Source organism: Danio rerio, chromosome 14, assembly GCF_052040795.2.
Source record: "Danio rerio strain M-AB ecotype USA chromosome 14, GRCz13ab, whole genome shotgun sequence".
Lineage (NCBI taxonomy): Eukaryota > Metazoa > Chordata > Actinopteri > Cypriniformes > Danionidae > Danio > Danio rerio.
The window spans coordinates 11872136-11885593 of NC_141034.1; the positions used below are offsets into that span (position 1 = coordinate 11872136).

The window sequence follows — 13458 nt, forward strand, 5'->3', positions numbered from 1 at the left end:
ATTTTCACAAAACACTTGATAAAAGAACAGAACACAATGGAAATATTTCAGTGGTGCTCTAAAACGTAACAGACAATGCTGTGCTGTGACTTTGACTGTTTCTCAATTCCAAGAATGCAGAGAATGGACTTGCATTCTAGTGGAAAGCAGTTCTGCCAAGTTATTTTGGAAGAATGAACTTGTAAGACTTCGAGAACACAGAACACGTCCTGTGAAATGACATGCTGCCTTCTTCCTCATGATCACATGATCTTCATACATTTCTAACAGAAAATTATATAAACATTACAACATTCATACAACAATGTATTGTTTTTCCTCTTTTCAATATACAGTCCATCTGGAAAGTATTCATTGCGCTTCACTTATCCACATTTTTTTTTTATGTTAAAGCCTTATTCCAACATGGATTAAATTAATTTATTTCCTCGAAATTCTACACACAATGCCCCATAATGACAATGTGAAAAGGTTTTTTTTTTAAATTGTTGCAAATTTATTAAAAATAAAAAACCTGAAAAATCACATGTACATGAGCATTCACAGCCTTTGCTCAATACTTTGTTGATGCACCTTTTTTGTGCATCCGCAGCAATTATAGCCTCTAGTCTTTTTTAATCTGATGCCACAAGCTTGGCACACCTGTCTTTGGGAATTTTTGCCTATTCCTCTTTGCAGTACATCTCAAGCTGGAAAGGGATGGGATGAATGGGATGCGATGATGTACAACCATTATCGGATTTCTCCAGAGATTTTCAACAGAATTTAGGTCTGGGCTCTGGCTGGGCCACTCAAGAACATTCACCGAATTGTTGTGAAGCCACTACATTGATATTTTGTTGGTGTGCTTTAAGTCATAGTCCTGCTGGAAGATAAACCATCGCCCCAGTCTGAGGTTAGAAGCACTCTGAAGCAGGTTTTCATTCAGGATGTCTCTGTACATTGCTGCATTCATCTTTCCCTCTATCCTAACTAGTCTACCAGTTCCTGCTGCGGAAAAAACATCCCCATAGCATGATGCTGCTACCACCATCTTTTACTGTAGGGATGGTATTAGCCTGGTGATCAGTGGTGCCTGGTTTTCTCTGAACGTAACGTCTGGCATTCACTCCAAGAGTTACATTTTTAGTCTCATCAGACTAGAGAATTTTGTTTATTATGGTCTGAGAGTCCTTCAGATGCCTTTTGGTAAATTCCAGGTGGGGAGTGGCTTCTGTCTGGCCACTCATACAGGCCAGATTGGTGGATTGCTGCACAGATGGTTGTCCATCTGTAAGGTTCTCCTCTCTCCTCAGAAGAAAGCTAGAGCTCAGACAGAGTGACCATCGGGTTATTGACCACCTCCCTGACAAAGGCCCTTCTCCCCCGAACACTCAGCTAAGATGGCCGACCAGCTCTAGGAAAAGTCCTGGTGGTTCCAAACATCTTCCACTTACAGATGATGGAGGCCACTGAGCTAATTGGAACTTTCAGAACAGCAGCAATTTTTTTGTAACCTTCCCCAGGCATTGAGACAACCCTGTTCGGAGGTCTACTGACAATTCCTTTGTCTTCATGCTTGTTTTGTGCTTTGACATGCACTGTCAACCCTGGGACTTTATATAGACAGGTGTATGCCTTTTCAAATCATGTCCAATTAATTGAATTTACCACAGGTGAACTCTAATTAAGCTACTGAAACATTTCAAGAATGATCAATTGAAACAGAATGTACCTGAGCTAAATTTAGAGCTTCACGGCAAAGGCTGTGAATACTTATGTACATGTGTACATTTTCAGGTTTTTTATTTTTCATAAATTTTCAACAATTAAAAAAATCACATTGTCATTATGGGGCATTGTGTGTAGAATTTTGAGGAAATAAATTTATTTCATTTTGTAATAAGGCTGTAAAATAAAAAAGGTTAAAAAAAAAAGTGAAGTGCTTTGAATGCTTTTTGGATGCACTGTTTATAACTAGCACAAAAACATTACAAATACACTTTGCACAAGACAAATAAAACAGATTTTAATATGAATTTCGACAAATAAACACCTTTAATGTATTTATGCCGTTATTAAGATTTTCATGTTAATGTTTACTTTCACCGTCTCATTTAAAGAATCTCCTGAGATAAATATAGTTTATCTGAGTTATAAATCTGAACTTTAACATTAAACAGGTATAGAAGGCTGCGCTTCCCATCTCCTTTATTCAGCCGCAATGAGGACGTCAACATGACGTCCAACCTGAAAACAAGCAAACATCAACGTCTAATGATATTACAGCTTGACGATCTGCCATACTTGACAAATAAATGTCAGTATTTGACATCAATATGACATTGGTTTAAGATGTTGGCTCGACGTTGGATTTCGGTCACTTTCCAACACTACATAAAATTAACCAAATATCAATTTCATTCAACAACGTTAATAGATGTCAAAATAACGTTGTCCTTAGACAGTAGCTAGACATTGAACTTTGGTCACTTGACGTTACAACCTAAATCTAACCTAACATTCACATCTTATGATGTTGTGTGCCTGCTGGGCTGGGACTTGGGACTCGAATGAGTTTTACGATCAGGTCTACATCCACACATCCTTAATATCAAGAACGCATCCGGGTTCTTTCACATGTCCTCCATTCTTGTGATGTTCAGTTTTGGAACTGAACTTTGATGGTTGCTGATGACGTTACACAAGAAAACTGAAGAACGCATATTGAGACCAGCCTATTCCTCAGTTACGTTGTAGGTGATCTTTAAAAGGTGAGATTTTGGTTTGTTTACTTTAACATCCTGTTTCCCTTGTTATTTGTATTTTTTAGCCTAAATAACTATAACCTAAATAGTGAAGTCCATCACATTTTAGGGTCCCCTTGAAACATTTCCATTGTGTTCTGTACTATAGGGTATATGCCGAAGAATGCTAATAGAAATTTTAATTTGCCAGTAACTTTGGTCAAGTGCTTTCGGTGAATTGTATGCCATTGCAAAATCGACACGTTTAAGGTCTGTTTTGTTTAAAAATCAGCGATCTTCACAGGCTGTGTGATATCCGATATAAAGTGGGTCTCAGACTGTACAAGAAGCACTGCATTAAATGAAAAATTTTCCCCGTTATGTCTTTATAATATAAGCATTTATTTTACCCCAGTATATTTATAAGAGCTTCTGCGCAAGCCTGCCGATTTTGACAGGCGTGTGCGAGTAAGTGGCTTTTTGTCTCGTTTTACACTTGAGCAACTAAATGAATGCCAAAGTCTATTAAACTGATTGTATTTTTAATACATTACAACATCAATGCTATAAAAGGAATCGAATAAAATGTAAAAAACTCACAATAACAGTTCACCGGAAGTTTATCAGTATGGGAACAACACTTGCTCGGCATATACCCTTTTTGCGAATGTTGTGAGAAACTGCAGGAATTTTCATCATTTGTTTGCATAATTTGAAAATGCAGCACATTTTTTTAAAATCTGTTTAAGTCATGAGAATTTGCAACGTGTGTTATCAAATGGATGATGATCCTTTCTCAATTAGCTGGCACTTTTTGTAGTTGCATACATTTTCCTAAATTGCAGCATGTAAAGCTCTCTCGGCCACCGTAGTTTGCACAGTATTAAAATCATCAAAAAAAAAAAAAAAAAAAAACAATCAAACACAGAGAAACATGGAAATGTTATTTTTAACCTATTCTGTGTTCATTAAGTCATATTTTGATGTTTAATTTATGTTTATTTTTTATTTTTTGTTCTGTTTTATTACTTTGAAAGTTTACTGCACTCTTTATATGATACAGTATGCAAACCTCTAAATCAACGTACAATAAATTCTTTATTTTAAATGTTTGGTCTGCATAAACTATTGCTATCTATTACAAAAATGCCATTTCAGTCAGTAGTTGACGTGGGGATGCGGCACTGTTTAATCTTAGTTCATCTTCGTGGGAGTTAGTCAATCACGTCGCAGGAACTTCATTAAGTCTCTACTTTAAATACTTGTTTGTTTACACTAATTATCTTTTCATCAAGTTTTGAGATGGAAATTGTTACTCTTTATTTGTTCTTGCAAAAGTAATAACATTTCACTGTTGAGATTAGTTACAGTCCATATATCAAGCTTTTAATTAGGTTTGAATTATGCATCTGATTTCATCATTTCTGCACATTGGCTTGTCATTATACTGTACCTACCCAGGTAGCAAAGAATTTTAGCCCAGATTTGGCATAAAGCTGGCACAGCCGGCATTCGTCCGGCACTGGCATACAGCATATGGGCCAAACAGAAAAAAAAGGTGGCACTGTCTTTAAGGCAGCATAAAAGGCTTGGACCCTTTATCAAATGTAGTATTTGGACCAGATGTTAAAAATGTAAATGTGAGCCATGTAAGTATGGCCTTTCTTGATCCACTTTTAAAGTACATTTAAAGTAGTTTTGAGTAAAGAAAAATTCTACCGATCAGGTTATTTCAAGAAAAAGCCCAGTTTATCAAATTCAACGCAGTTGTGAGTCGTGACACACCAACATAACTGGCCCAGTTCAGACCCAGTAATGGGTTATTAGCTAAGACTTGGCCCAGATATGTTCCATATTTGGACCTTGTATGGAAGCCAGACTTCTAGTCATGTACCGTAATTCACTGCGGCATGTGGACCAAGCTAAAGCTGATTGTGTGGGCCAGATCTGGGCCAGAAAATTTTGCTATGTGTGTATTGACTGTACACAGCAATTAACATCAGAAAAAGAAAAAAAAATTTCCTTTGCCTTTTTCTTCTTAAATAATCTTTGTTTTCATCCTAATGTGCACAACTGTACCAAATTAGCTCTAAAATGTACACATAAATAACTAATAATAACAAGTTATTCAGTTATGAATATTGAAATGAGCTGCACTGCAAAAACGTTTTTTCTTACTTTGACTTTTTAGTCTTATTTCTAGTTCAAATATCAAAAAATTTAAAAAGCAAGAAGCATTTTCTTGAAAATCTCTAAAACGTGTTGTTTTAAGAAATAATATGCAACAATTAAGTAAGCTTTTCCTTTAACCAAAGAATGGGGTAAGCAAAATAATCCTGATTTTCCTTTTGACATAAGATTATTTTGCTCACCCCATTGGCAGACTGTATTTTTTTTTTTTAATTTATGTATTTATTTTCTGCTAGACTACCTGACAAAAGTCTTGTCATTGATCCCAGTTGCAAGAGCAACAAATAATGACGTGACTTCTAGCTGATCATTTGAAAAAGTGGCAGAAGGTAAATTTTTATGATGAATCATCTGTTTAACTGCATTCCAGTCATCCCAGAAGACCTATTGGAACCCTCAGAGACCCAAGATTCTCACCAAAATCAGTCAGGTTTGGTGAGGGAAAAATCATAGTTTAGGGTTACATTCTGTATGGGGACGTTGCGAGAGATCTGCATTGTGGATGGCAACATCAACATCCTGAGGCATCAAGATATTAGTGCTGCCCATTGCATTACAAACCACAGGAAATTTTTTTTTTTTCAGGGCCAAAGGATGAAGCTGGAAATAGTAGTTCAATTTCATTTTCACAACAATATTTAGTAAATAAAATAGTTGCTTTCATGGTCTGTTGCAAAATATGTATTTAGTGTGTGTTGTGTTCACTCACTCACACACTACAGACAATATAGCCTACCCAAATGATCTGTATGGCATGTCTTTGGACTGTGGAGGAAAACGGAAGAAACCCACGCGAACGCTGGGAGAACATGCAAACTCCACACAGAAACGCCAACTGACCCAGCCGATCCCAGCGACCTTGCTGTGAGGTAACAGCACTACCTACTGCGCCACTGCATCACACACACACACTTCTGTACTATTTTTTTCTTTTTATTGGTATGTACTGTTTTTGTTAAATATGTTATAAATGTAACAAAATATCTTGTTAAATATCTTATACAACAAAGTATTACAAAAAAGACAGTGTTTTATTTGAAGCAAAATGGTAATTCAAAATTAAATAAAGAGTAGTCCACGAGACTATAGGGAAAAATCCCCTAATATAGAATTATGGAAATATAAGAAGTTTTGATTCGTTACATATAAAAACATAAACTGTATGACAACAGCTTTAGGCTATTGCAAATCGCCACTTAATGACAACAGCTGTAGGCTATTACAAATCGCCACTTAGCTATTCCTGTAAAAAGTGCACTGTTTGAGAGAGCTGCCAATTGTAGTCGTGTCCGAAACTATAGTGGACATTTTCAAGTACACTCAATCAATACCACATTAAACAGCAAGAACGAGTACAACGGCCTCTCTTTAGAATACCCACAATGCACTGTGAGAGTTCAAGCGCCAAATGAATTTCCGCGTCTTACCACAAGATGGCATTAGAATCCTGTGTAATTTCTAAATAAATTATGATTTATTTGTGAAATGAATGTTTAAACGCTTTGTTTTATTGCTTATAGACAGCTGTAAATGTTAAATAACATGAACTGACAAAAAGTTCTAATAAATATGAGGGATTTACCAAGCAGGAAAGCACAAACAAAACAGTCAATTCTGTTTTTTATTTTTTTTTTTCATTCGTTCATTTTCTTGGGGTCTTGTTTTTCCAGTAGAATTTTGTTATAATTGAATCTAGATATTTAAACCAGGTATGTGAGGGTTGTGTTGGTATCATTGAAAATAAATAGTTTATTTTTGGGAGTATGGACATTTTGGTTACTGATATTCTGCCCATGATGTATAGTGGTAAGTTCATCCAACATTGAAGATCATCATCAGTAGTTAAGTGCAAACAACTCTGACAGCCTGGCGGAAACATTGATATCCAAATATGTGATGTAGTTCAAACAAATCCCACAGAAAGATTTTTGATGTTTGGGATGTCACATCCACACTGGAGAACTTTTTATGGGAGTATAGCAGATTTATTCCAGTTGAGTGTTCAGAAATATTTGAAAAGGTATCAATAAGTTTTATTGTTTTCTGTAATGATGTTTGGGGATTTTGACCCCAATAATTAAATTGACCCCAAGAATTAAATTGACAACCTACAGAAACCAAATCCACAAGGAGAATTAGAAGCACCACCTTTTTACAACTATTTTCTGGCAAATCAGCTTTAAAACATACACAAATGGATCAAGCCTAACTCTTCTGCTAGTCCCTTTATTAATCTGGGGTCGCCAAAGTGAAATGAAACACCAACTTATCCAGCATGTTTTATACAGCAGATGCTTCCAGACGCATCCCAGTAGGCCTAAACTTCCAAACACCCTTAAATTCACAGTCACACACATACACGTGTGACGGCCAGTTTAGCTTATTCAATTATTCTATACTGCATCTCCATGCAAACTCCACACAGAAATGCCAACTGACCAAGCCGGGACTCGAACCAACAACCTTTTTTTGTACATTACAATGTAAATAAAAGCAAAAATATAATACAAACCACACAGAAATGACATTACAGTTCTTGTTTAAAAGGCATTAAATAGGCTTTTACATTTAGTATGTTTACATTTATGCATAATATTTATGTATAATGAATAATGTGATGGCTATACAGAAACTTAAATGAAGGTATTTATATTCTTTAGCGTAAAACCCCAAAAGAGGGTGTCTATAACACAAAGAGAAATCACCACAAACCTTTTGGACAATTAAAGCACTCTAATCAAACTGAACAGATCCAACTAAAGGACATTCCTAAAATAGAAGAAGCCTCACAGAAAGTGCGAGAAACATCAATGTCAAATCTGAACTTCTGCAAAAACTGCTTAACTGGATTAAAACTGACAACCCGTCTTTAACTTCATTTCTTAAAATAAATATCTGGGGGAGTGATGAAACATACAAACATTTAATATCATCATGTTCCAATAAGAGAGAGGACGTATTTGAGTTAACAAGATCTGAAAAAAAAAATAGTTTAGATGCAAAAACCTCTAAATGCCGTCAAAAAATTTTTTCTAAAAATGAGAATTTTCATCAGACTCCTGTGTGAAGGTTATTTCACTTTTACAGCAAAGTATAAGTTCTTTTCATGGTCTTTAAAGTGAATCAACAAAAACAAATGAAAGTTTCAAATAGGCATTTTTTTTTACGTTTTTGCATCTGAACTCTTCAACTTTTGACCTGATTGTATGATTTATTTAGCAGAGAAACAAATTGATCCAACATTCAGGCCTAATCAAGCTATTATTATTTCTAAAAAACATACACATCTCAGAAGAGGTGACCTCAAAAACTGTTCAGTGCTTTTCTAGACATGGCAAGGGGATATCTTAAAGTGGAGTAAACAGCATCTCTTCTGTACTCTTGGTGCTCAAATTCACTTGTTTTCATTCACTCCTTTAAAAATAGAATAGTGAATGAATTCATAAAAGGTGATTTCAGTTATACAGACAACATATTTGAGGTTTTCTGCTGGATATCCTGTTAATTTGCTTATTTTGAGAGGGTAGGATAATCAATCCACTTGTTAAGTCTGTCATCAAATGTCATCAGACAGATTCAACAGTTCAGATAATTATAGAATTTGATATTAATAGAGGTATACAGAGGGGTTACCATTTGTCTCTGTTTTTATTTTTATGGTTACACAAATAAAGAAAGCAGAGTTTGGAGTTCTAAGATTATTTACATTGGATAAATGTATTATTATTAATTTAAAATTATTTAGAAATATGGCACAGTGGGTAGCGCTGTTGCCTCACAGCAAGAAAGTCACTGGTTGGAGCCCCGGCGGGGTCCGTTGGCATTTCTGTGTGGAATTTGCATATTCTCATGTCCACGTGGGATTCCTATGGGTGCTATGTGAATTGAATAAACTTAATTGGCCATGGTGTATGAGTGTATGGGTGTTTCCCAGTGCTGGTTTTGTGGCTGGAAGGGCACCCGCTGCGTAATGGTGAATAATTTGTCGATTCATTCCACTATGGCGACCCCTGATTACAGTTTTTCTCAAATGCTAAAACACAAAAGCAAATCCTCTAAACCAGTGTTTCTCAACTGGTGGGTCATTTTCAGGGGGTCGCAGAGTGTGGTCAAAAAACAAACAAACAAATGTTTAATTTTTAACTTATTTTGCTTATACAAGACTTTTATTTTGAAATGCGCGAGCCACAACTGTACCTTTTGACATGTGAAATTTCATTTAATTATAGCAACAAATATGTCGAAGCGCAAGTACAACCCCGAATATGTAGAGTATGGATTTACATATATTGATGACAAAAAAGGCTTAAAACCTCATATGTAAGTTATATGTGTGTCATATGTAGTGATGTGCGCTCAAAAGAGCACTTTTAGAAACCAAACCTTTGTCATTTTTACTATGTAATATTTGTATAATTTGAGACATTTTGTTAAATGACAATAATAAAATATTTTTTATTTGTAAGTCTTGATGATTTTCTTATGATTTATATGTCACTACTTGTGTATGTTAACAAATAAATACAAATGAATTATAATTCCTAAAATTATATTATAGTTTCTAAAAAATTTGGGTCGCGGGTTGATGACCATGTAAAAATGTGGGTCCCATGGCCAAACCAGTTGAGAACCCCCGCTCTAAACCAAATGACCAGTTGTCTAAACACATTTACTAAATCTAGACACCATTTTCTAATTTCATAAACACATTTCATGAAGACACAATTCACAAAAAACAATTCTCCGTTCTCATAAATCTAAACACATTTTTCCTTGCTAAAACACAAGTTGCAAAAGAACTCTGCTCATATTCTCAAATGAAAATTCATGTGATGAAAATGCTTGCCAAAGTCAGCAATATTAGAACACAATGAACACACCAGGCATCATTCATTACACACAGTGCCTCAAAATTGAAGACACTTGTTTCTAATGCTGTGACCACATGTATGAAATCAAGTTCAGAGTGCAGTTTACTGAAGATTACAAACAAACACAATGGATGAAGGCAGAGTCAGGGGAAGAGGAATTCGAGTCAGAGGAGGGAGAAGAGCTACAGCTATAGATGAAGAGAAGTAGGCCAACGAAGATGATGAACAGGCCAACGAGGAAGAGGAGGAGGCCAACAAGGGAGAGGAAAAGGTCCAGGAGGGAGAGAAGGTCCCCCCCAAGACAACTTCACACCATAATTAAGGACAAGATGCGGGCAACAGTCATTGACCTTGTCAATATTACTCTTTGTGCTGCCATGGATTCAGAGGTGTTTGCCCACCGGCATGCTGTCCTTGAGTCTTACAACACCCAATGTCTTCTCAATTTCCTAGAGGAGCTAAGAGACATCCTTCTGGACCACCAACAACACCATCCTGGGCCCGCACAACACATGCATGTGATCATTTGGGACAATGTTCACTTCCATAGAAGAAACCAAATCAGAGAGTGGTTCATCACCAAGAGTAACCACTTGTTAAACGTCTTTCTGCCACCCTACTCCCCTTTCTTGAACCCTACAGAGGAGTTCTTCTCATCGTGGAGATTTATGACAGACAACCATACACTAGAGAGAACCTCCTAAGGGCAATAGAGCTGGCCTGTGTTGACATCACAGTGGAGGCCTTCCAAGGCAGGTTTGCCATTCCCGGGTGTTTTTCTCGTGGTGCCTGGCAAAAGACAACATAGCCTGCAATGTGGATGAGGTGATGTGGCCCGATGCAGCTTAGTGACATGATGCTGCACAGTGACTGTGGTGTGAATAAAGTAAATAAAAAAACTTCACACCCTGATCATGTTTTCAAGAGTACTGTTGTTCTGTTTTTGCATTGAGTTGTGTTACAGATATGTACATGCATTATTTCTATAAATGTATACATTTCATATGAAACACACAAATCTAAATGCCTAACCCTCTGCAGAGATCTAAAAAGATCTGTTACTGTAAAGTTTCTAAAAATATGCATTGGCAGTTATGAAACAATGAACCTTCTCACAAATTGAGCATTGTGTTTTCAATTGTTTTGCTGTAGTGTGTAATTATGTGTATAGTGTTTACATTTATGAATGCTTTAAGCTGCTCTTTTGGTGTGAAAGTTTGAGTTTTGAAGTGAGATGGTGTGCTTGTGTTTATGTAGCTTTAGAAAAGGGTGTTGTGTTTAGACATTAGGGAACATGAAGGGAACATTTGTGAAATGTGTTTTAGCATTTGAGAAAAACTGTAATAAAGGGACTAGGCCGAAAAGAAAATGAATGAATGAATGATTTAGAAATGTGTAAGGCAGTTAATTGAACTGTAAAAACATGCTGGCATCCATACAATCGATTTGGATTGGAAAAAACATGAAGGATTAAAATTAACATTAGTTTTTACAAATTTAAGTGTATTGAACATAAATCAATTAAGCCTCCCCCCAAAAACCCTCAATAATTATGTTGTAAATGTGTTTGAACGAGCAGCAAACATTATTTTTCTGAGTGTGTCAAAGAGTTGACATGTTTTAGAAACAAAATTATGTGTAAAGAAAAATGCAGTGGTGGATTATATGTGCTTAGTTTGAATTTTTAAATAATGTTCAAGATAAATTGGTTAAAAAAATTCATGAAAGAAAAGGATATACAGCTGAAGTCAGAATTATTCTTTAAATATTTCCCAAATAATGTTTAACAGAGCAAGGACATTTTCACAGTATGTCTAATAATATTTTTTTCTTTCGAAGAAAGTCTTATTTATTTTATTTCGGCCAGAATAAAAGCAGTTTTAAATTTTTTTTAAAAATATTTTAGGATCAAAATTATTAGCCCCTTTAAACTATATATATTTTTTGATAGTCTACAGAACAAACCATACAATAACTTCCCCAGTTACCCTAACCTACCTAGTTAACTTAGTTAACTTAGTTAAGCCTTTAAATGTCACTTTAAGCTGTACAGAAGTGTCTTGAAAATAGTCAAATATTATTTACTGTCATCATGGCAAAGATCAAATACATTAGTTATCAGAAATGAGTGATTAAAACTATAAGTTTAGAAATGTGTTAAAAAAAAATCTTCTCTCCATTAAACAGAAATTGGGTAAAAAATAAACAGGGGGGCTAATAATTCTGACTTCAACTGTATGTATGTATGTATGTATGTATGTATGTATGTATATATATATATATATATATATATATATATATATATATATATATATATATATATATATTTTTTTTTTTTTAATGATAAAACAGCATATTATAGATTACATGGACTTAATTAAGAAGAATTCATTTGTTAATTTATTGATTATAATGAAATGAATGAAAGTGGTATATAAATTATCAAATATTTGGTGTTTGATATTGCACAATAAATTAGTACCATGAATGTCCACTAGTCACATTTAAGACAAAGTATGCATCTATATATGTTTCTGTTAATTTTCTGAATGAAAGTAATGGGAGTTCCCAGATTGGTGGGCGAGAGAGGCGTTTTTCAACTCGTTATCTGATTGGCTCACAGTAGGGTTTATCCATACTTGCATGATCGATTCTGTGATGGATCCTGTGGTCTGTTAACAAACGCACTTACCCTGGCTATCTACATCAGGCTTGAAAAAGGGGCTTATTCTCATCCTGGATAAGCAAACATGCAACTGACTAAGCCAGAAGGACAGAGGTCAAGCTGCGCTTTTTTCTGTTCTCCTGGCTTTCCTTAGTCCACTTTCGTGCAATACTTCTCGGCTTTATAATTTTCTCAAACAAAAAACAACCACTAAAAATAAATAAGTAAGCAATGTTTGTGTTTATGCTTTTTTATCTATTGGTATAGATTAAATATGTATGGAGGGTAAAACCTGCAAAAACAATACATGAATAAATTCGCAAATATAAATAAATGAGTAAACAAATCCCAAAATTCTTGCATAAATAAAACATTAATAAATAAATAAATATGCAAATAAATAAATGTATATAAAAATCCAGAAATTCCTGCATATTTTTTAAATAATTAATAGTGCTGGCAGGCAAATAATTAAATAAATTACACGAACTAAGACAATGCAAACTGAATGTGTATCCCCCCCCCCCCCCTTTTTTTTTTTTAAATGTTTATTAAAATAAACTTTCAGTTTAGCATTTTCTTATTCCCCTCGTGTAATTTATTTAATTATTTACCTGCCTGCACTATTAATTAAATATTTATTTATGCAGGAATTTGTGGATTTTTAATTAACATTTGTTTATCTGCGTATTTACTTATTATTTTATTTATTCAGGAATGTATTTACTCATTTATGTATATATTTGTGTATTTATTTATTTATTTATTTGTTTAGCAGGTTCTGTACATACATATGATGTTTAGTGAGCTTTAAACAAGAATAAACGGATAAAATATTATTAAATAGTCACTTTTCAATAATTTTAAGGAAATTCACAAGGAGGAAATGTAATGACGAGTTCAATTCTTACAGGATGTCGATGTTAAAATGAACCGAAATTACAAATCGCTGGATCATTCGTGACTTTCCACTCACGGCCATGTTAACTTGACACTTTTGTTTTTT

General features: G+C 34.8%; 2 long non-coding RNA genes across 3 annotated transcripts in view; one reads left to right on the forward strand and one right to left on the reverse strand.

Moving 5' to 3' along the window:
• The window catches only part of LOC147840776 (uncharacterized), a 1215461-nt gene that overhangs the window by 750412 nt on the left and 451591 nt on the right, over positions 1 to 13458 (forward strand). The window lies entirely within an intron of this gene.
• LOC147833873 (uncharacterized) lies at positions 6529 to 13451 on the reverse strand. The gene is made up of 3 exons (XR_015507183.1): positions 13364 to 13451; positions 8916 to 10576; positions 6529 to 8683 (listed from the first exon to the last, which is right to left on the reverse strand). It is a non-coding gene; the product is annotated as an uncharacterized LOC147833873 (long non-coding RNA).